At 43.5% G+C, this 24,040-nt stretch overlaps 1 protein-coding gene and 1 long non-coding RNA gene across 2 annotated transcripts in view; both read left to right on the top strand.

Moving 5' to 3' along the window:
• Window positions 1–24,040, top strand: part of LOC126106901 (alpha-actinin, sarcomeric) — a 533,945-nt gene that overhangs the window by 248,247 nt on the left and 261,658 nt on the right. The gene's annotated exons all lie outside the window — the stretch shown is intronic.
• LOC126106904 (uncharacterized) overlaps window positions 1–24,040 on the top strand; it is a 196,931-nt gene that overhangs the window by 104,080 nt on the left and 68,811 nt on the right. Inside the window, exon 3 of the long non-coding RNA XR_007523417.1 lies at window positions 16,562–16,610. This is a non-coding gene — a long non-coding RNA (uncharacterized LOC126106904). The remainder of the gene's footprint in view (window positions 1–16,561; window positions 16,611–24,040) is intronic.

The following is a 24,040-nucleotide window of genomic DNA, read 5'->3' as shown; positions in this document are numbered from 1 at the left end:
AATGATCCACTGGGACTTACGCAAAAAAACTTTCGAAAACGAACATGCAGAATTGCATTTGGACTTCAGCTTTCAAGAAAATCGAATAGTGGGGCACAATACACCAGAGATCACAATTGGGGCGGAATGGGGGGAACTGTGTACTATTTAAATTGTATTCCATATGATAGCGGAACCCATGATAAACAACTGGAAAAACTTGCCAGATATGAGGACTTGAAATTCGAACTACAGCAACTCTTGCGTAGATCAGTGAAAGTGGTCCCAGTGACCCTTGGCATCCTGGGAGGAAAGGCAAAAGATGTTAGTGGCCACAAGAAAACCATTGGTATTGATAAAACTAGAAAAAGCCACAGCACAACTTTTCACCTCTTGAAAACTTTTCCCTGCTTGACAAGATAGACGAAATACTCACATGTAAACGGAAATGATGATGAAACAGAGTAAGTAAACGAATTCCTATTATTATTATTATTATTATTATTATTATTATTATTATTATTATTGATTATGAAGAATAACAGTAATAAAAACAAATCATACAGTAACGGTATACGCAAAAAAACGAGTTCACTTTTCAGGATCTCGAATGTTATCACTAATTGGGCACTTCTCAAACGTCTAGTGCTGTGAGATGCTCGGCAGATAACGCGTACAGATCCCAGTAACATCTGTAAGAATTATCCCCCGATACATCACTCAGGAGTAGACGCTTGGGAAGCGTCCTGCTAGTTATAAAATACTAAATTCGTCATAGTGAACTCACTTCCTGTTTTTTACTATTATAGAATAATAATAATAATAATAATAATAATAATAATAATAATAATAAGACTTTCGTTTGCTTATACAGTTTCCTCGTCCACTGATATCTGTCTTGGCGAGCAGACTTGTGCAAAAACAGACATACACAGGAATTTCTACTCCATTCGGATCAAATAGTTGAAACTGTTACAAAAGATCGAAAAATAACGTGTAGTTAAATAGTCACCTTATCTGCTTCTTGTCAGTTCAATAAATTGGTCATTCTCTTGATTTAATCTAGCTAAAGCTGTAGATGTCGCTTAATAAATTGAAGTCAGTGAATTCAGTTGGTTTCTTTTCGAATACTGCGAGCACGATTGCTGTTAAAACAATCCAGTGAGTTTTCTGGAACTCAAAAGATTCCAAGCAAGTGGTAGCGTTTGCCAATTGATTCAACATAGCTTGTTGTAGATTAAACGGAAATTTTCAGACGTTAAATAAGTTATCTAGTAATGCCACAGAACAAGAAACTTACGCTTCGGCGAAAAAGAAGTATTAAAAAACTAAAATGACGAAACCCTGTTCCAACTATAAGCGGAAGAACACTGAAATATGTCAAATTTATTCATCGTAGTGAAAACTTCAAATGGTTCAAATGGCTCTGAGCACTAGGGACTTAACTTCTGAGGTCATCAGTCCCCTAGAACTTAGAACTACTTAAACCTAACTAACCTAAGGACATCACACACATCCATGCCCGAGGCAGGACTCGAACCTACGACCGTAGCGGTCGCGCGGTTCCAGACTATAGCGCCTAGAACCGCTCGGCCACCCAGGCCAGCAGTGGAAACTTCCTCGAACAGTTGCGGGATCTAATGAATGCAGACATGGCCTCCTTCGAAGAGATTCGGTAGCAGGCGTTAGTACTTCAGCTATTTTGTCAAATAACTTTCTGTGTGTTCTGCGAACAGTTGTGGTATGTAACAGAGAATATTGATTTGGAATTCAATAATGGCAACGGTGTCTCTCTCCTTTTTAATAAAATGCTTCAAATGCAAACTGTGGCTCCTTGCTTTACCAGCATGGAATATTTTTAATAAATACTTTTATCACAAAAAAGTGCAAAAGTTGAGGACACGTGTGTGTTACTCAGAATGCACGTGTGGTGCCAGAAAGAGATTTGCAGGACCTTGAGTTGGTGCAACATTTGCCGGTTTTAACTGGGTCGCTCTCCTGGATAAGAGCCAAAACACGAGGAAACCTGCCCTCGGTGCAACAGCAGAAGAGATAAGTTCGCTGCTGCTAGCCAACAAGAACGTTCCCTCTCCTGAGCAAGAGGGAACAGCTTTCCTGCAACATGGTGTAAGTGCTGTTTCACTTAAAATAGAGCACGACATTGCCCCTTACTGAAGTACCCGTTTTATCTCCCTTAACACTCAGCGAAACGCCTTGTCGGATATCTGTTGTTTCAGTTTACCCGATAAGCTTTACAGGAAAAGGCAATATCCTCGCATTAAGAGCCCATTATAAATGACTTTCCCGCAGTAATTTTCCTTTAAATGTGACGTCTGCTTGCTCCAAAATGCGTCTGCTGCGGACGTCACGAATAAATGACCGATAAGCTGCAAGCTTTATATCGTTCCACGAGCAGGTGCGACATCTTGTGCGTTCATTTCCAGGAAGATAAAGTTCTGTTACTTGTGACGAGATAAGATTTCGTGACGATGCATCTAGTCAGTACTTATTTCTTCCAGAATGACAGTTATTACGCGAAAAGTAATACTCCTTTCACAGAGAGTGTTATAAACGCTTTGCGTATGGTCTCGTAACATTATGCCAGGTTACATCAGTAAAGAGTGAAATCCACTAACAAGGAGAGGCACTACCGCGGGGTCCGGGATTTGTCCGAAATTTTGTGTGGTGAAAGAGGACCCCTAACACCTTACGTGGTTAAAATATTAGGACGCACTACTCGCAAAATCCCGAGAAAAATCGATCCAAAGTTTCTTAGGTCTCGGGTTCGATTCCTCCTCTGGCACTTTTTTTTCTTCTGTTACTTGCAAAATTGCAGCGCATTGTTACAGGAGAATCGTGAGATTAATTCCCGGGTAAATTGTATAAAAAGTCATTCTATAATTCACCATCAGTTATCGTCACCAATATTGCGAGACATGATTCAGTATGCCTGGTTTGCCTCAAAATTATCAGAAACTTGAAACATTTTCGTAAATGTTAATGGGGCATGTTTTTGTACAGATTTATTGCAAACGCCCTGTGATTGTAAAAAATCCGCTTTTATATGTTGCGCAAGATGTCGCAAAAATTATTGCCTTGTTTGTGTTTGTTTCTACGATAATTACCACTGCCGTTATTGTTTATAATTATTATATGTATAAAAATTGAACGTTTCCCAATCGACTTTGTTATCCTAACTAAGACCCCAATGTTTCTCCTTATATACTTCACAATGAAAAATGGAAAGCCCACCGCCATGAATTTTGTTGGACAAAAAGAAAATAATTTTTATTCAATAATGTAACTAATTTGTTAAAGATAATGTAGGTCCTCCACCCCCCCCCCCCTGAAGAATCGTGGACCTTGCCGTTGGTGGGGAGGCTTGCGTGCCTCAGCGATACAGATAGCCGTACCGTAGGTGCAACCACAACGGAGGAGTATCTGTTGAGAGGCCAGACAAACGTGTGGTTCCTGAAGAGGGGCAGCAGCCTTTTCAGTAGTTGCAAGGGCAACAGTCTGGATGATCTACTGATCTGGCCTTGTAACAATAACCAAAACGGCCTTGCTGTGCTGGTACTGCGAACGGCTGAAAGCAAGGGGAAACTACGGCCATAATTTTCCCCGAGGGCATGCAGCTTTACTGTATGATTAAATGATGATGGCGTCCTCTTGGGTAAAATATTCCGGAGGTAAGATAGTCCTCTATTCGGATCTCCGGGCGGGGACTACCCAAGAGGACATCGTTATCAGGAGAAAGAAAACTGGCGTTCTACGGATCGGTGCGTGGAATGTCAGATGCCTTAATCGGGCAGGTAGGTTAGAAAATTTAAAAAGGGAAATGGATAGGTTAAGTTAGATATAGTGGGAATTAGTGAAGTTCGGTGGCAGGAGGAACAAGACTTCTGGTCAGGTGACTACAGGGTTATAAACACAAAATCAAATTGGGCTAATGGAGGAGTAGGTTTAATACTGAATAGGAAAATAGGAATGCGGGTAAGCTACTACAAACAGCATAGTGAACGCATTATTGTGGCCAAGATAGATACGAAGCCCACACCTACTACAGTAGTACAAGTTTATATGCCAACTAGCTCTGCAGATGACGAAGGAATTGAAGAAATGTATGATGAAATAAAAGAAATTATTCAGATGGTGAAGGGAGATGAAAATTTAATAGTCATGGGTGACTGGAATTAGAGTGTAGGAAAAGGGAGAGAAGGAAACGTAGTAGGTGAATACGGATTGGGGCTAAGAAATGAAAGAGGAAGCCGCCTCGTAGAATTTTGCACAGGGCACAACTTAATCTTAGCTACCACTTAGTCTAAGAATCATGAAAGAAGGTTGTATACATGGAAGAACCCTGGAGATACTAAAAAGTATCAGATAGATTATATAATGGTAAGACAGAGATTTAGGAACCAGGTTTTAAATTGTAAGACATTTCCAGGGGCAGATGTGGACTCTGACCACAATCTACTGGTTATGACCTGTAGATTAAAACTGAAGAAACTGCAAAAAGGGGGGAATTTAAGGAGATGGGACCTGGATAAACTGACTAAACCAGAGGTTGTAGAGAGCTTCAGAGAGAGCACTAGGGAACGATTGACAAGAATGGGGGAAAGTAATACAGTAGAAGAAGAATGAGTAGCTTTGAGAGACGAAATAGTGAAGGTAGCTGAGGATCAAGTAGGTAAAAAGACGGGGTACTAGAAATCCTTGGGTAACCGAAGAGATACTGAATTTAATTGATGAAAGGAGAAAATATAAAAATGCAGTAAATGAAGCAGGCAAAAAGGAATACAAACGACTCAAAACTGAGATCGACAGGAAGTGCAAAATGGCTAAGCAGGGATGGCTAGAGCACAAATCTAAGGATGTGGAGACTTATCTCACTAGGGGTAAGATAGATACTGCCTACAGGAAAATTAAAGAGACCTTTGGATGTAAGACAACCACTTGTATGAACAACAAGAGCTCAGATGGAAACCCAGTTCTAAGCAAAGAAGGGAAAGCAGAAAGGTGGAAGGAGTATACAGAGGGTCTATACAAGGGCGATGTACTTGAGGACAATATTATGGAAATGGAAAAGGATGTAGATGAAGATGAAATGGGAGATACGATACTGCGTGAAGAGTTTGACAGAGCACTGAAAGACCTGAGTCGAAACAAGGCCCACGGAATAGACAACATTCCATTGGAACTACTGACGGCCTTGGGAGAGCCAATCCTGACTAAACTCTACCATCTGGTGAGCAAGATGTATGAAACAGGCGAAATACCCTCAGACTTCAAGAAGAATATAATAATTCCAATCCCAAAGAAAGCAGGTGTTGACAGATGTGAAAATTACCGAACAATCAGTTTAATAAGCCACAGCTGTAAAATACTAACACGAATTCTTTACAGACGAATGGAAAAACTAGTAGAAGTCGACCTCGGGGAAGATCAGTTTGGATTCCGTAGAAATACTGGAACACGTGAGGCAATACTGACCTTACGACTTATCTTAGAAGAAAGATTAAGGAAAGGCAAACCTACGTTTCTAGCATTTGTAGACTTAGAGAAAGCTTTTGACAATGTGGACTGGAATACTCTCTTTCAAATTCTGAAGGTGGCAGGGGTGAAATACAGGAAGCGAAAGGCTATTTACAGTTTGTACAGAAACCAGATGGCAGTTATGAGTCGAGGGAAATGAAAGGGAAGCAGTGGTTGGGAAGGGAGCGAGACAGGGTTGTAGCCTCTCCCCGATGTTATTCAATCTGTATATTGAGCAAGCAGTAAAGGAAACAAAAGAAAAATTCGGAGTAAGTATTAAAATCCATGGAGAAGAAATATAAACTTCGAGGTTCGCCGATGACATTGTAATTCTGTCAGAGACAGCAAAGGACTTGGGAGAGCAGTTGAATGGAATGGACAGTGTCTTGAAAGGAGGATATAAGATGAACATCAACAAAAGCAAAACGAGGATAATGGAATGTAGTCGAATTGAGTCGGGTGATGCTGAGGGAATTAGATTAGGAAATGCCACACTTAAAGTAGTAAAGGAGTTTTGCTATTTGGGAGCAAAATAACTGATGATGGTCGAAGTAGAGAGGATATAAGATTTAGACTGGCAATGGCAAGGAAAGCGTTTCTGAAGAAGAGAAATTTGTTAACATCGAGTATAGATTTAAGTGTCACGAAGTCGTTTCTGAAAGTATTTGTATGGAGTGTAGCCATGTATGGAAGTGAAACGTGGACGATAAATAGTTTGGACAAGAAGAGAATAGAAGCTTTCGAAATGTGTTGCTACAGAAGAATGCTGAAGATTAGATGGGTAGATCACATAACTAATTAGGAAGTATTGAATAGGATTGGGGAGAAGAGAAGTTTGTGGCACAGCTTGACCAGAAGAAGGTTTCGGTTGGTAGGACATGTTCTGAGGCATCAAGGGATCACCAATTTAGTATTGGAGGGCAGCGTGTAGGGTAAAAATCGTAGAGGGAGACCAAGAGATGAATACACTAAGCAGAGTCAGAAGGATGTAGGTTGCAATAGGTACTGGGAGATGAAGCAGCTTGCACAGGATAGAGTAACATGGAGAGCTGCATTAAACGAGTCTCAGGACTGAAGACAACAACAACAATGTAGGTTTGGGAAACTTTCTGAATAATTGGTGGAATAACAAAAGAAAATGAAACAGAAGGAAAAAAAGTGCCGGTGGAGGAATAGAACCCGAGACCTCTGGCGTAAGAGTCAGAGCCCTAAACATCTAGACCAGGCGGCGGCTCGGCATTGGACTAACATTTTATACCCATAAGGAACCTAAGAAACTTTGGATCGATTTTTCCCGGGACTTTCCGGATAGTGCGTCCTAATATTTTAACCACGTGAGGTGTTAGGCGTCCTCTTTCACCTCACAAAATTTCGGACAAATCTCCGACCCCACTCTCGTGCCGTCTCCTTGAGAGTTTCAGAGTCTACTGAAAATTGAATATTACTACTCGTAAAATGATTGTCGTTCAGAGAGAAATAAGTTTAGTGTGTTAGCACTTCTATACCCAGTCAACTATAAGGACAAATATTTTGTCAACGCGGAGGTAAGAGAATGATGGCTCGAAGCGTGTAGTGGAGTAATAAATGAAGGATAAGATGATGTGCACATCTTCACTTACTTGGGAAAATAGTGGCTTTCAAAAATGCAAACTACAGGGGTATCAGAAAGAATCAGCCGATTTGGTACGTCTATATTTCTGAAACTAATAATCATAAACAATGAGTTTTGTACTTTGATGAACGGGAAACTGTGATTTCTTCTTCATCATCATCGTGCCTTTTCATAGGTGTTAAGTGTGCCTCCCTTGAGACGCACGGCGTATGTCAGTGCACTATTGGTTCAAATGGCTCTGAGCACCATGGGACTTAACTTCTGAGGTCATCAGTCCCCTAAAACTTAGAACTACTTAAACTTAACTAACCCAAGGACATCACACACATCCATGCCCGAGGAGGATTCGAACCTGCGACCGTAGCAGTCGCGTGGCTCCGGACTACAGCGCCTAGAACCGCATGGCCACCACGGCCGGCGAAGAGAATATAAGTGCCGCTCCAGGTAGCCTCGTCCACACTAAAAGAGCCATACTGGAAGACAAACAGTCATCTTGACTGTTTACCTGAAACTTGTGATCTATATCAATTGCTTGCATGGAAATTGTATATATCGAAGGACGTTGTTTGCATGTCGCCAGTTGCTTGCGACACTTGATTTGAAAAAGGCAAAGTTAAGCATTGTCAATTCAATTACTGTAATAAACTCCATTAATATGATTTGGTTGTATGTTGTCTAGCTATATGAGAAAACAGCTTTCCAGGCACCCTACATTAGACGAGTGGACAGGACCCCACACGTACAGTCAGGTCCGGTGACCTAGGAGGCCAGTAATGTCAGATTGAATCTTTTGGTGCAGTACGAGCGGTCCATGTTCGAATCAGGTCCAACTGTGGGAAAAGAAAGTTAACATATTGAGATATATGTGCTTCCTGCAACAGTGTTCTCGGCAAATAAAAATGGACCATACACCTTTTCCCGTGAAACTGCACCAAACCCATTAAATTTTGGCAAGTCCCTCTTATGTTGTACAACTTAATGTGGTTGTTCCGTACCCCATATTCTCACATTAAGACGGTTCACCTTTTCATTTAAATGTACTGTTGTCCCGTCACTAAACAGTAAGCGTGGAGGAAAACAGTCATCCTTCATTTTCCCAAGAACGAAATTATAGAACCCGACACGTTGTTGTTCTTCTTCACGAAGAGATTGCAGTAGCTGAATTTTCTATGGTTTCATATTGAAACGTTGACGCAACACACGCCAGACGGACATCGGGGGCATGCTGAGCTGTCGACCTGCACGGCGAACGGACTTCGGTGGACTCCTTGTGGAACTATGGCGGATGCGTCGGTTCGACGTTTGCGTCCCACACTCGGGGACAGCCCGGGGTTTTGCCTTTACACAAACAACCTGTTTCTCGGAATTGATCATGCCATTTTCTAATGCTCTGTGCTGTAGGAGGATCCACATCATACCTAGTACGAAAGCCACGCTGAACTGTTATTACCGACCCGCCCTGCGCAAAACGTAAAACAAAATTCTCTCTGTTGTCCCGACACCATTTTTACTAGAACTCAAATGGGCGCACACTGTTGCTACCTAGCGGGAACTGTATAAAACTCGAGGGTTTGCTCTTTCCAAATGTACTTTGTTCACGCACATACCTCAAATAACCTAATTAGTTATGATTAAAAAAGTCGGATGATTCTTTTTGATACACCCTTTATACTGCTTACAGTACAGGAGCAGTTCGGAGTAGATAATTAGCCTGAAACGATTCGGACACCTTTATTATGAGTTGGGCCATCGACTTCTCTCCAGACCCCACCGTCCAACTACCCTCTGTGGTTTCGGCTCTTGAGGGAGAATAATCTGCCATTCCTCCAGACTTCAGGCACCATATTAAAAGTGTCCCTAGGAGAGTTCAAGCCGCTAGAATTGCGAAGGGTGGACACATCCCATATTAGTAACTACCAATAGGCGTCCGGATACCTTTGATTAGTATAATATAAGCATTGTGTGTGTGTGTGGGGGGGGGGGGGGGGGAGGGTCCAGGAGTTAAACTATGTACCCAGAAGTCAGTGCTTGTTAATAGAAAAATTCCGAATGTAACTGTTGTTGGAGGTTCGCCTATAACAGGCTTTGTAAGTCAGTTAAAAGGTCGGAGGAAGGTAAAGGCATACCAGTCTCTGGTAGGACAATGATTTGTGGCAGTTTGGCGGTCAAAGCAACCTCAGGATTTACGATTATCATATTTTGCTTGTAGTAACAAGAACTGTTAATTAGCCTTACAGTTGATATTTATAGTTGTGTTACTTGGGGGCAAGTATATGAAACGAATAATATTTTGACATAGCACATACAATTTAAGTAAATTTGGTCCAGCTTCGTAAAAAGCCGTGACACACTGCACCATGTTAAAAAACAAAAATAATATGCTAACAACATAATGGGTTTATATCTCGGCGTCTTACTTTTTCTAAAACATAAAAGTAGGTGTTCAAAAGCTCTGAGCACTATGGGACTTTAGTTCTGAGGTCATCAGTCCCCTAAAAGTAGGTGTGTTCCTAGTTTAACGTTTATGCCTCGGGTGAGTCACCGCTATAAGGAACCTAAAATGAAAATCTCCTGGTAGTATTAATTTACCCGCACGTGATTCAACATCCATACTCCACAAGCCACCTGACGGTGTGGCGGAGGGTACCTTGAGTACCTGTATCAGTTCTTCCTTCTGTTCCAGTCTCGTATTATTCGTGGAAAGAAAGATTGTCGGTATGCCTCTGTGTGGGCTCTGATTTCTCTGATCTTATCCTCGTGGTCTCTTCGCGAGATATGCGTAGCAGGGAGCAATATATTGCTTGAGTCCTCTGTGAAGGTATGTTCTCGAAACTTCAACAAAAGCCCGTACCGAGCTACTGAGCATCTCTCTTGCAGAGTCTTCCACTGAAGTTTATCATCTCCGTAACGCTTTCGCGATTACTAAATGATCCTGTACCGAAGCGCGCTGCTCTCCGTTGGATCTTTCAGTCTCTTCTATCAACCCTATGTGATACGGATCCCACACCGCCGGCCAGAGTGGCTGAGCGGTTCTAGGCGCTACAGTCTGGAGCCGCGCGACCGCTACGGTTGCAGGTTCGATACCTGCCTCGGGCGTGGATGTGTGTGATGTCCTTAGGTTAGTTAGGTTTAAGTAGTTCTAAGTTCTAGGGGACTGATGACCTCAGATGTAAAGTCCCATAGTCCTCAGAGCCATTTGAACCATTTTTTTATCCCACACCGGTGAGCAGTATTCAAGCAGTGGGCGAACAAGTGTACTGTAACATACTTCTTTTGTTTTCGGACTGCATTTCCTTATGATTCTTCCAATGAATCTGTCTGGCATCTGCTTTACCGACGATTAATTTTATATGGTCAGTCCATTTTAAATCACTCCTAGTGCCTACTCCCAGATAATTTATGGAATTAACTGCTTCCAGTTGCTGACCTGCTATATTGTAGCTAAACGATAAAGGACGTTTCTTTCTATGTATTCACAGCACATTACACTTGTCTACATTCAGATTCAATTACCATTCCCTGCACCATGCGTCAATTCGTTGCAGATCCTCCTGCATTTCAGTACAATTTTCCATTGTTGGAACCTCTCGATATACTACATCATCGACGAAAAGCGTCAGAGAACTTCCGATATTATCCACAAGGTCTTTTATATATACAGGGTGTTACAAAAAGGTGCGCCCAAACTTTCAGAAAAAATTCCTCACACACAAAGAAAGAAAATATGTTATGTGGACATGTGTCCGGAAACGCTTACTTTCCATGTTAGAGCTCATTTTATTACTTCTCTTCAAATCACATTAATCATGGAATGGAAACACACAGCAAAAGAACGTACCAGCGTGAATTCAAACACTTTGTTACAGGAAATGTTCAAAATGTCCTCCGTTTGCGAGGATACATGCATCCACCTCCGTCGCATGGAATCCCTGATGCGCTGATGCAGCCCTGGAGAATGGCGTATTGTATCACAGCCGTCCACAATACGAGTACGAAGAGTCTCTACATTTGGTACCGGTGTTGCGTAGACAAGAGCTTTCAAATGTCCCCATAAATGAAAGTCAAGAGGGTTGAGGTCAGAAGAGCGTGGAGGCCATGGAATTGGTCCGCCTCTACCAATCCATCGGTCACCGAATCTGTTGTTGAGAAGCGTACGAACACTTCGACTGAAATGTGCAGGAGCTCCATCGTGCATGAACCACATGTTGTGTCGTACTTGTAAAGGCACATGTTCTAGCAGCACAGGTAGAGTATCCCGTATGAAATCATGATAACGTGCTCCATTGAGCGTAGGTGGAAGAACATGGGGCCCAATCGAGTCATCACCAACAATGCCTGCCCAAACGTTCACAGAAAATCTGTGTTGATGACGTGATTGCACAATTGCGTGCGGTTTCTCGTCAGCCCACACACACTGTGATTGTGAAAATTTACAATTTGATCACGTTGGAATGAAGCCTCATCCGTAAAGAGAACATTTACACTGAAATGAGGATTGACACATTGTTGGATGAAGTGTACCCGTGGAGGCCAATCAGCTGCTGATAGTACCTGCACACGCTGTACATCGTACGGAAACAAGTGGTTCTCCCGTAGCACTCTCCATACAGGGACGTGGTCAACGTTACCTTGTACAGCAGCAACTTCTCTGACGCTGACATTAGGGTTATCGTCAACTGCACGAAGGGATTGCCTCGTCCATTGCAGGTGTCCTCGTCGTTCTAGGTCTTCCCCAGTCGCGAGTCATAGGCTGGAATGTTCCGTGCTCCCTAAGACGCCGATCAATTGCTTCAAACGTCTTCCTGTCGGGGCACCTTCGTCCTGGAAATGTGTCTCGATACAAACGTACCGCGCCACGGCTATTGCCCCGTGCTAATCCATGCATCAAATGGGCATCTGCCAACTCCGCATTTGTAAACATTGCACTGACTGCAAAACCACGTTCGTGATGAACACTAACCTGTTGATGCTACGTGCTGATGTGCTTGATACTAGTACTGTAGCCCGCATCTCGTGGTCGTGCGGTAGCGTTCTCGCTTCCCACGCCCGGGTTCCCGGGTTCGATTCCCGGCGGGGTCAGGGATTTTCTCTGCCTCGTGATGGCTGGGTGTTGTGTGCTGTCCTTAGATTAGTTAGGTTTAAGTAGTTCTAAGTTCTAGGGGACTGATGACCTAAGATGTTAAGTCCCATAGTGCTCAGAGCCATTTGAACCTAGTACTGTAGAGGAATGCGTCGCATGTCAACACAAGCACCTAAGTGAACATTACCTTCCTTCAATTCGGCCAACTGGCGGTGAATGGAGGAAGTACAGTAGATACTGACGAAACTAAAATGAGCTCTAACATGGAAATTACTCGTTTTCGGACACATGTTCACATAACATATTTTGTTTATTTGTGTGAGGAATGTTTCCTGAAAGTTTGGCCGTACCTTTTTGTAACACCCTGTATATTGTGAATAGAAACAGTCCTACAACACACCCCTGCGGCATATCTGAAATCACTCTACTTCAGAAGACTTCTCTCCATTGAGAATGACATGCTGCGTTCTGTTATCTAGGAACTCTTCAACCCAATCACACAATTGGTCTGATAGTCCATATGCTCTTACTTTGTTCATTAAACGACTGTGGGGAACTGTATCAAACGCCTTGATGTTAGTAATGTTCTGCTGCTAGGGGCGTCGCTGCGACAGAAAGATTATTAAATGATAAAACAGGGAAAACTGTCTCAATTCCAGACTGCAGTCAATCAAAAACCGCGCACTGCTCTCAATTGCTGGAAACAAAATTGGAATATTTTCAGTTCCTTTCGGTTATATAAGGAAACGGTGACAACAACAAATGAAACGTTCTTTAAATGAAACAACAGCTTGCGCCTCGTCGTAAAAACTTCCTCACAGTCTTTAAATCAGTGTTAGTAATAAGAGCCTAGCGCAAATATAGACACGTCAGTCTGTAATGGATACAAAAAAGTTCTCATTTCGCCACGGCGACAGCGAGTTGTAAATTTAGTGCTGTTTGGTGGATTGTTTCGCACATGCTAAGTCTTCTGGATACTACGTACTGCATACCCAGGAACTCAAACAAGGATGCCGGTTCTTAGTTGAGGATATGTAACAATTTTTTCCAATAATCATTAACAGAAGCATTTTCTCCACTTGCTGCCCTTTTCGTATCACTCGGCAATAATCCCAAATTATTTGAAATTAATATTTTACCGAGAAACTAAATAAAAGTTTGTAGCTGGACCGTTACAATACGTAATTAAAGTATGGAACTAGTGATTATGGTATGGGAGTACTGAAACACTTTTGGGCTAGGAAATCAATAATTAACTGATCCACATGACTTCTAGGAAAAAAAGTTTAAGAACTTTTTTTCGTATCGGTAGTAATTCCCAATTGCTGCTGTACGTTAGATGGAGGGATGTGGAATGGGAATGAATCTGTGTTGACGGCAGGAATCGGCAGGCCCGTGGTAGATGTCTGCCCAAAGTGCAGAGTAGCGTATCCAGATGTGCTGTAGCAGCCAGGTGTTGCTGTCCCCTCCCCTGGTGCGACATCTGCAGTTGGGATAGTCCAGGTCGGCACGCGCACAACGGCCGCATCTGTCCCTCTCTGCCAGACGAGCCACACAGCTGCTGGCAGGGATTTGGCAGCCCAGGTAACATCTCTTGTGTCTGCCTCTGCCTCGCCAATGCCTGGGCACTCGTTACCATCACGCACTTTCTCCCCCTCCCCCTTGTCCGTGTAACGGATTTGGTGTTAACGATGGGAACTGTTTGTGGGATTGTGGGGCCTTCGGTGGTAATAAGGTAGCTGCTTCCCATTAGAGAAAGTTTCAGTGTTTACTGTTCTGTTATCTGTATGCTTTTTCTTGAACCCTCGGCTCCACATTCTGTATTTGATTTTCATCTCTGTGAACCTTGTGTACGAATCACATCGCATGAGTCCAATTTATTGCCTCTTGTGGTTAACACAGCTTCCTCTATATCAACAGTGCCCCGGGTTCCATTCACTGTCTGTTGGGAGATTTTCCTCGCTGGGGGATTGGATGTTTGTGTTGTACTACTCATATTATTTCATTTCATTTCATCTTTTCGACTTGAAACTTACCGAAGTGGCGTCAAATTTAGACTTCCCCCAGGGTATCGAAAAACCCCAGACGGATGGCTCCCGACCAATCAAACCATACGTTCATTTGATTGCATGGTTGCTCTCTGTCCTCTTTATTAGCAAACATTCAAGAAAAACTGCAACAATAATCTGTAACTCGAACAGACGTGTTTCAGAAACAGTTCAAGGCAGGTGTCATCAACGCGTAAAAATGGAATGTTTTGGTGTGGTGTTAATACATGCAACTTTCTTCATATCACAGACAAAGAACTGAGTCCTGTAATAGCTTTGCTTCTATATAATTATTTTGAAGAGTTGACGAATATCGAATGTCCTCACTCGTGTTTGCTAATACAGTGGTACTATGTTAAAATGACAGCGGTACATTTGTATACACCTACAAATCGTGACGGTGTGAATTTACCCATATAGGAGGAGAATACGGAATGTAATCGAATTATCAGGTGATGCCGAGGGAATTAGGTTGGGAAATGAGGCACTTCAGTAGTAGAGGAGTTTTGCTATTTGGGGAGCAAAATAACTGACGATGGTCGAAGTAGAGAGGATATAAAATATAGACTGGCAATGGCAAGGAAAGTGTTTATGAGAATGAGAAGTTTGTTAACATCGAGTATAGATTTGTCAGGGAGTCTTTTTCTGAAAGAATTTGTATGGAGTGTAGCCATGTATGGAAGTGAAACATGGACGATAAATAATTTAGACAAGAAGAGAATGGAAGCTTTGGAAATGTGATGCTGCAGAAGAGTGCTGAAGATTAGATGGGTAGACCACGTAACTAATGAAGAGGTACTGAACAGATTTTGCAAAAACAGACATAATGTCTGCAGGGATACCACAATCACTTTTTGTACAATGTTGCTTATAATCCGTCGTGATTGCAAAATGTTCATGCACATGACCGGTTTCGGTTCCTCTAGAACCATCTTCACATAGTAAATTAGAAATAATAAATTACTATCATTGTCATTTCTGATCTGAAGATGGTTCTAGAGAAACCGAAACCGGTCATGTGAATAAACATTTTGCAGTCAAGACGGATTATAAGTAACATTGTACCGAATAGAATTGGGGAGAAGAGGAATTTGTGGTACAACTTGACTATAAGAACGGATTGGTTGGTAGGTCATGTTCTGAGGCATCAATGGATAACCAATTTAGTATTGGAGCCGGCCGCGGTGGTCTAGCGGTTCTAGGCGCTCAGTCCGGAACCGCGCGGCCTCTACGGTCGCAGGTTCGAATCTTGCCTCGGGCATGGATGTGTGTGATGTCCTTAGGTTAGTTAGGTTTAAGTAGTTCTAAGTTCTAGGGGACTGATGACCACAGATGTTAAGTCCCATAGTGCTCAGAGCCATTTGAACCAACCAATTTAGTATTGGAGGGCAGTGTGGAGGGGAAAAAATCATAGAGGGAGACCAAGAAGTAGTCAGAAGGATGTAGGTTACAGTACGTACTTGGAGATGAAGAAGCTTGCACAGGATAGAGTAGCACGGAGAACTGCTTCAAACCAGTCTCTGGACGGAAAACCACAACAGACAACAGGAGTACACGCTTGAAAATGGCAAACGGCCGACTTCTGTTAATCGTGGCATACATGACAGTGGCTAAAAACAGCCAGAGTGGAAAATGGGATTGTATTTCATTTAATTTGTGGCTGTGGCGCTCGTGGTCGTGCGGTAGCGTTCTCGCTTCCCACGCTCGGGTTCGATTCCCGGCGGGGTCAGGGATTTTCTCTGCCTCGTGATGACTGGGTGTTGTGTGATGTCCTTAGGTTGCTTAGGTTTAAGTAGTTCTAAGTTCTAGGGGACTGATGACCATAGATGTTAAGTCCCATAGTGCTCAGAGCCATTTGAACAATTTTTGTGGCTGTGGCACCCGGAATGAAACACGTTATTTAAAAAGTTGTTAGAGTGCGAACAGGCTTTCGTTGTTATGAGAGGGACGCTAATGATAGGACCATCGGTGCAAGTAGCAAATAAAAAAAATATTACTATCCTTAGTGCATTACGTGCTGAAGGAAATAGGAAAGAGCTTGCGAGCGCGCGTTTGTGTGTGTGTGTGTGTGTGTGTGTGTGTGTGTGTAGAGAGAGAGAGAGAGAGAGAGAGAGAGAGAGAGAGAGAGAGGGGGGGGGGGAGAGGGGGGGGCATCGTTTTAATAAAGCGGAATATTTTACACGTTTGCAGACTAATTGAATATTCATTAACACCTTATCTTGAGAACGTTCACACATTTGTTCTGCCTTCCTGTAAGGTTCCTGCTTGTTGTGAAGATATGTAACACGTCATTTGTTTGTATTGCAGGTGAGTGACCCCATGTCTGCTACTGAGGTGCTGTCACAGCGCACAGTGTGTAAGTACCAGGTTTTTTTTACAAGTATCTTTTTTGGTAAATGAGTCGTTAAGGGGTCGCCCCATCAACGTCTCGTCTGTCGGGACTGATGAAAGGCTCCGATGGTGAAGGAAACTGAACATACCCTGTCCACCATACAGCGATAAAATCCTGTGTAATAGAACGCTCGCAACTGACTGTGACAAGCGTGCTTTGTTCATTGCGGATGCTTTCCGGATTCCTCCTCCTCTGTGTTGCCACAGGTTCCACGCAACTAGCCATGTGTACTGGTGTTGCAGGACGTGTGGCAGGCCTATCTGCGTTTTGTCACACCACAGCAGAACACTGAAATTCTTAAACTGTCCGCGCAAATGGCATCTTCAAATGATTTTCTTGTTCCTGTTACGGCAAGAAAAATGAATGAAAGTGAGATAGTATTAATACATTCATCCTTCGTTACCTCCTCTGCATTACTGCAGATGACGTGTCACTGAGCACATTTGTACTGTGTATACAGTACACGTGAGGTGCATAGTTGTTTCCACTGCCCTGTGTGGAATACATAAGTTCTTGTACACTTCACTAACCTGCTGTCTTCTTGATGATGATGTCCCCAGCGCAGAAAACAGCACGCAGGTCGTGGATTCTTTTTCTTGAGGCTGAAATTAACTTCGCAAGGAACTGCTGCTACGAATAAACTATCTCATTTGGGATGACATTCGAGTTTTTATTGATATAGACACGAGATACTATTCTCGGTCACAACGTATTGAACATATCTTTCCACAGTCATTATATCTGGCTAAAATAACATGAAATACATCCTGCCACAGACAACATGTCTGTCTACTGGAACCGTCAGAACTGGAGAATAAAATTACATGAATCAAATACTACTATTACAGACAACATGTCTGTACCTAGCGACGGTCGGAACTATAGTTAATAAAATTGCATGAAACAAATACTGCTATAACAGACAACATGTCTGTCTACTGGAACGGTCAGAACTGGAGAGCCGGACTGCCCGAGACACTTCGCGCGCCATGCCAGCAAGGCGTGATCCGAACGCCACCGAAGTGCATCGGCAGTAATATCGTGTCTTTTGTTTTAGTAATACTTTGATTTTAATAATTTTGAAATGACTGATTGATAGGTTTGAGATGTTTATTTAAAAAAATGAAGTAATTTGGATGACAGGTTTAATTAATAATAGCAACTAAAGTTTAACGTTTTGGCACCCTACCGCCCAACACAGCAGCCAATCACAGAGCAGCAGCATCATGCAGGCGGTCTTTCTCACGGGAATGGTACCGAATCTAACATCTGTCACCGGTACCTCATCCCACATTGCGTCATCTCTATGCTTCTTACATCTCCACTGCCCTGGGAATAGCTTCCTGGAGCCTAATATGATGGCTGAATAAGCCAGAAATATTACACTGTACAAGAATAGTACTCGGGTGGGGAATCCGTTATTCTTGAGGAGAGGCTAAAAGAAAGTTGTTAGTGAATTGACTAACGGTCATCTATCCTATTCAGTCCAAAGCTTACTAGAATGCAAATGGTCCTTATTAATAACCCCGTCAGCTAAAGCCATAAACCAATCACAAAAGTTACGACAAACGACGCCTTCAAAGTCACACGTCAAGTAGTTCAAATACTTACAGTGCTAATCCTGGAGCATTATATATGCCGACCGTTGGGGCCGAGCGGGTCTAGGCACTCCAGACAGGAACCGCGCTGTTGCTACGGTCGCAGGTTCGAATCCTGCCTCGGGCATGGACTTGTGTGATGTTCTTAGGTTATTTAGGTTTAAGTATTTCTAAGTCTAGGGGACTGATGACCTCAGATGTTAAGTCGCATAGTGCTTAGAGCCATTTGAACCATTATATATATATATATATATATATATATATATATATATATATATATATATATATAATCTCCTGAACTCTGTCTCTCTCCGCATTATCCGTAGAGTTGCGTTTTCTTAAGATTATCGTTTGAAGCCCCTGACTTGGAATTAAAATGGGCAGCCTGAATCACGTCGCCTATCGCACCTTTTGGTGGGATGTCAAAGATACCGAACTGATTCTTCTGCATTTCGTTGTTATAATGTTGTTAAAAGTTTACTGTTGAAAGTATATCTCTTATGATTATCAGCGAAATGTGAATTATGCTAACAAACGTTGGCGCCCTTGCGCGGTGGTAATCCCTCCATCTTCTGTCGTGGCAGCCAATCAAATTATATGACTACTGAGTTGGTGCAGTTCCTCACGGGAATGGTAATCGTTGTATTACGAGGGCAGTTCAATAAGTAATGCAACACATTTTTTTTCTCGGCCAATTTTGGTTGAAAAAACCGGAAATTTCTTGTGGAATATTTTCAAACATTCCCGCTTCGTCTCGTATAGTTTCATTGACTTCCGACAGGTGGCAGCGCTGTACGGAGCTGTTAAAATGGCGTCTGTAACGGATGTGCGTTGCAAACAACGGGCAGTGATCGAGTTCCTTTTGGCGGAAAACCAGGGCATCTCAGATATTCATAGGCGCTTGCAGAATGTCTACGGTGATCTGGCAGTGGACAAAAGCACGGTGAGTCGTTGGGCAAAGCGTGTGTCATCATCGCCGCAAGGTCAAGCAAGACTGTCTGATCTCCCGCGTGCGGGCCGGCCGTGCACAGCTGTGACTCCTGCAATGGCGGAGCGTGCGAACACACTCGTTCGAGATGATCGACGGATCACCATCAAACAACTCAGTGCTCAACTTGACATCTCTGTTGGTAGTGCTGTCACAGTTGTTCACCAGTTGGGATATTCAAAGGTTTGTTCCCACTGGGTCCCTCGTTGTCTAACCGAACACCATAAAAAGCAAAGGAGAACCATCTGTGCGGAATTGCTTGCTCGTCATGTGGCTGAGGGTGACAATTTCTTGTCAAAGATTGTTACAGGCGATGAAACATGGGTTCATCACTTCGAACCTGAAACAAAACGGCAATCAATGGAGTTGGCTCCGACATCGACCAGTGGAATGGTACCGTGCAGGCATACAGGCCCTCATTTCAAGGTGGCGTAAGGCCGTAGCATTGAATGGAGATTACGTTGAAAAATAGTGTTGTGTAGCTAAAAGATTGGGGAATAACCTGGTGTATTTCAATGCTGAATAAAACAACCCCTGTTTCAGAAAAAAAATGTTGCATTACTTATTGAACTGCCCTCCTATCTGTTGTGGGCACCCTCACACCGCTTTCTAAGTCATACATCAGCTAATGCATTCGCTCTCAATTACGAAGTGGAGCTTGAAATTTAATATTATGGCTCCCAGAGTTTGAGTAGAGAAATTACTGTAGACCTAAATCAGGGTAAGCGGTCAAGGATGTCTTCTACAATAAATGCAAGACAATTAGTAGGCCTCTTGGGGCGTTCCGAAATGCTTATTTGACGGAATCCTTTGCTTTGTCTGCTGGGCTATTTGATACCCTGTTTGTCCATTTCCCGCTTTCCTTTTGGCTATGAAAATTCGGAGAAAAATCCCACTGTGAAATTTACACTGTTTCTTGTTTTTACTCGCTGAAACATTTGTCGAAAAACAATATTACGTTGTTCGAATCGGTCTCAGTGGTGTGCTGGCTGACAGTCACGTCAATCGCAAAGCGACATGGAATGGAACGAGCACACATGGTCGGTTGTGAGGAGAGTGAATGGTCGACATCAGGTCATTGGGATAGTTGTGGGAAAGTGTAGCTCATCTGTAAAGGAGACACTCGTGCTACTGTGGTGTTTTGGATCTGCACCAGGTCGTGTTACAGCAAGACTTCGAAGTAACTTAGGGGTGGGCTACTAGCTTACAACCGGTTGGATGGATCAACAAGCGAGTATGACGGAGATGCTCCCTGAAGTCAAATGGGAATATCTGGAACGAAGAAGACGTTCCTTAAGCGGAATTTCAGAGAAATTGCTACAGACTGCAGAATGATACTTTTGCCACCTACATTAACATCTAGCGTAATGACCGCGAAGATAAAATAAACCAGGACTCGTACGAAGGTCTAGTCGTTTTTCTGTCGCTTCCTTTACGAGTGGAACGAAATGCATTCGTAGTACTGCTACTAGTAGTAGTAGTAGTAGTAGTAGTATGGTGGCGTGAGGAAATGTATGTAGATGTCGTGAACTCGACGTGGACACATTCCCTTAAACGTGCATAAACACATTAGGCAAACGAAGTGCTTGGCGGCAATTCGGCCATGTGGAATCGTAGTTGGCTCTTAGTCTGACTTAATGTATACCTTAAGGCTGAATTGTAATAAAGGCTATTTCATAATTTTTTCCTAATGAAAGCTACAGATTTCGAATTATTATTGAATTGTGTAGTCCTAAAAATTTGAAAGAAGACACCTCTTTCAAGAGAGCTGCACCTGCAGCAGAAAGTTAATAATTATTCCCAGTTTTTTGTTTTTTTCCCTCTCTTAGTCGTTCAGGGCGAAAAAGTGTCAAGAAAGACACCAATATCTTTTTCACATCGTGCGTGATAACAGCCGAATTATCCCCGTGCAAGCGTCTAGTCTTTTCAAATCGTTTTTATAATCGCAGTTCGTAGGGGCTCAAAACATTTCCATTCACAATAAAACTCCGCCAGCTTCAGTGTTCTCTCTATATTTCATTCTATACTACAGTATTTTTCAACGAATAAATACACACCATTAGCGATAGCGGGCATTGCCCGCAGGGGAAACAGCGACTGTTGGAATTTAGTTTTTCAGGAGAACCACAAGTCGTACTCCGGTTTCGCTCTTTAATGTAACAGCCAACTAATGTTCTTCATAAATTCCAGAGTTTCTGATGATATTTTTTAAATTAAAGAGCAAGACCGATCAATATAACATACTATGAGCGACTTGCGGCTATCCTGAAAAACTTAGTCACACTCATTCTAGAGACACAGCAATTCGCTGTTGAACCAACGAATATTCGACCCCGCCGTCCACACCAGAAGACGGGTTCCAACGCGAACGGACAGCCAACGCTTTGATGTTACCGCCAACTGACAGAACCGCAACAAAGTCGAAGAGCGTCGTTGGATCTAATTTGCCGCTCATATGTGCGAAGCTAATTGCGGGAAGCTATCGTTCTTTGGCCTTCGTTGACGTGGTATGTACGCGCCGTCAGGATGTGATAAACTTTTTTATTGTGCGTACAGGTGGACTTGTATTGCTGAATAGTGCCAGTGTGTAGGTTAATGAACAGGTCGCAGTGTGACATTGTGGGTTACCACCAGCAGGGCACAGTGGGCGCTACCGCTGCAGAATTAGGGGCGCGCTCTAAGTTTCCGTAATGGCCCGGGTGCACGCAGTGCCGGTGGCAGCGGAGAACAGGCACCCAGTGAGCCGGCTGTGTCGTGCATTCAGGAAGGGCTAGCGCAGCACCCGGTGCTCTGCGCCGTGTTCTGTTTGTGTTGCGCCTTCTCATGATGTAACCCGAGCCGGCTGCGCCGCTCCGTAATTACCGCAGTCCTGCGGGGCTTGGGGGGGGGGGGGGGGGGGGCAGCCGCGTCTCGTGTTCCCTCCGCAAATTAGTCTGCCCCATACCACTGTCTGCTGCCTAAGGCGCTGGGGCACGCCTGCTTTCATTCATTCTTAAAATGCCCTCCTAAAGGCGGCGGATTATTTCTTTGCTTCATGGTGTACTTCTCTCTTCTCTCACCCTTATAATACACTACTGGCCATTGAAATTGCTACACCACGAAGATGACGAACTACAGACGCGAAATTTAATCGACACGAAGAAGATGCTGTGATATGCAAATGATTGGCTTTTCAGAGCACTCACACAAGATTAGCGCCAGTGGCGACATCTACAACGTGCTGACATGAGGTAAGTTTCCAACCGATTTCTCATACACAAACAGCAGTTGACCGGCGTTGCCTGGTGAAACGTTGTTGTGATGCCTCCTGTAAGGAGGAGAAATGCGTACCATCACGTTTCCGTCTTTGATGAAGGTCGGATTGTAGCCTATTGCGATTGCGATTTATCGTATCGCGACATTGCTGCTCGCGTTGGTCGAGATCCAATGACTGTTAGCAGAATATGGAATCAGTGGATTCAGGAGGGTAATACGGAACGCCGTGCTGGATCCCAACGGCCTCGTATCACTAGCAGTCGAGAGGCATCTTATCCGCATGGCTGTAACGGATCGTGCAGCCACGTCTCGATCCCAGAGTCAACAGATGGGGACGTTTGCAAGACAACCATCTGCCCGAACAATTGGACGACGTTTTCAGCAGCATAGACTATCAGCTCGGAGATCGTGGCTGCGGTTACTCTTGACGCTGCATCACAGACAGGAGCGCCAGCGATGGTGTACTCAACAACGAACCTGGATGCACGAATGGCAAAACGTAATTTTTTTGGATGAATCCAGGTTCTGTTTACAGCATCTCGTTGGTCGCATCCGTGTTTGGCGATATCGCGGTGAACGCACATTGGAAGCGTGTATTCGTCATCGCCATACTGGCGTATCACCCGGCGTGATGGTATGGGGTGCCATTGGTTACACGTCTCGGTCACCTCTTGTTCGCATTCACGGCACTTAGAATGTGCTTCTCAATATTCGTATGCTCGAAGTAGTGTGAAATGTAACCCTAATAATACTGTAATAAATAAGTGGACGTTACGTTTCAGATGTGTTACGACCCGTGGCTCTACCCTTCATTCGATCCCTGCGAAACCCTACATTTCAGCAGGATAATGCACGACCGCATGTTGCAGGTCCTGTACGGGACTTTCTGGATACAGTAAATGTTCGGCTGCTTCCCTGGTCAGCACATTCTCCAGATCTCTCACCAATTGTAAACGTCTGGTCAATGGTGGCCGAGCAACTGGCTCGTCACAATACGCCAGTCACTACTCTTAATGAACTGTGGCATCATGTTGAAGCTGCATGGACAGCTGTACCTGTACACGCCATCCAAGCTCTGTTTGACGCAATGCCTAAACGTATCAAGGCCGTTATTACGGCCAGAGATGGTTGTTTTCGGTACTGATTTCTCAGGATCTATGCACCCAAACTGCGTGAAAATGTAATCACATGTCAGTTCTAGTATAATATATTTGTTCAATGAGTACCCGTTTATCATCTGCATTTCTTCTGGGTGTAGCAATTTTAATGGCCAGTAGTGTAGTTGTCCGTTCTCTCAGGCGCGGGTAGAAATGCAGCGCGGTGGTTTTTTCCGTATGGCATCAATGGTACGTTTCGTTTGTGCAATCTATAGCCCTTAGATATTAGTAGATTTATTTGCCTTTCTACATGTTTGCTGAGGTGGTTCGCCCTGTTAGTCATTTGCAGTCAACCGTGTTGCAGGCTGTCTTCACCGGACTTAGTCTCCTTGTGCCTGGATGTGCACTGAAAAACGTCGTTAGTTGTCTTCCAAGCTACTTGAATGACGTAAACCA

The sequence above is a fragment of the Schistocerca cancellata genome, chromosome 10, assembly GCF_023864275.1.
Source record: "Schistocerca cancellata isolate TAMUIC-IGC-003103 chromosome 10, iqSchCanc2.1, whole genome shotgun sequence".
Classification (NCBI taxonomy): domain Eukaryota; kingdom Metazoa; phylum Arthropoda; class Insecta; order Orthoptera; family Acrididae; genus Schistocerca; species Schistocerca cancellata.
The sequence above is the reverse complement of the archived record's forward strand: the minus strand, read 5'-3'. Positions and strand labels throughout refer to the sequence as shown.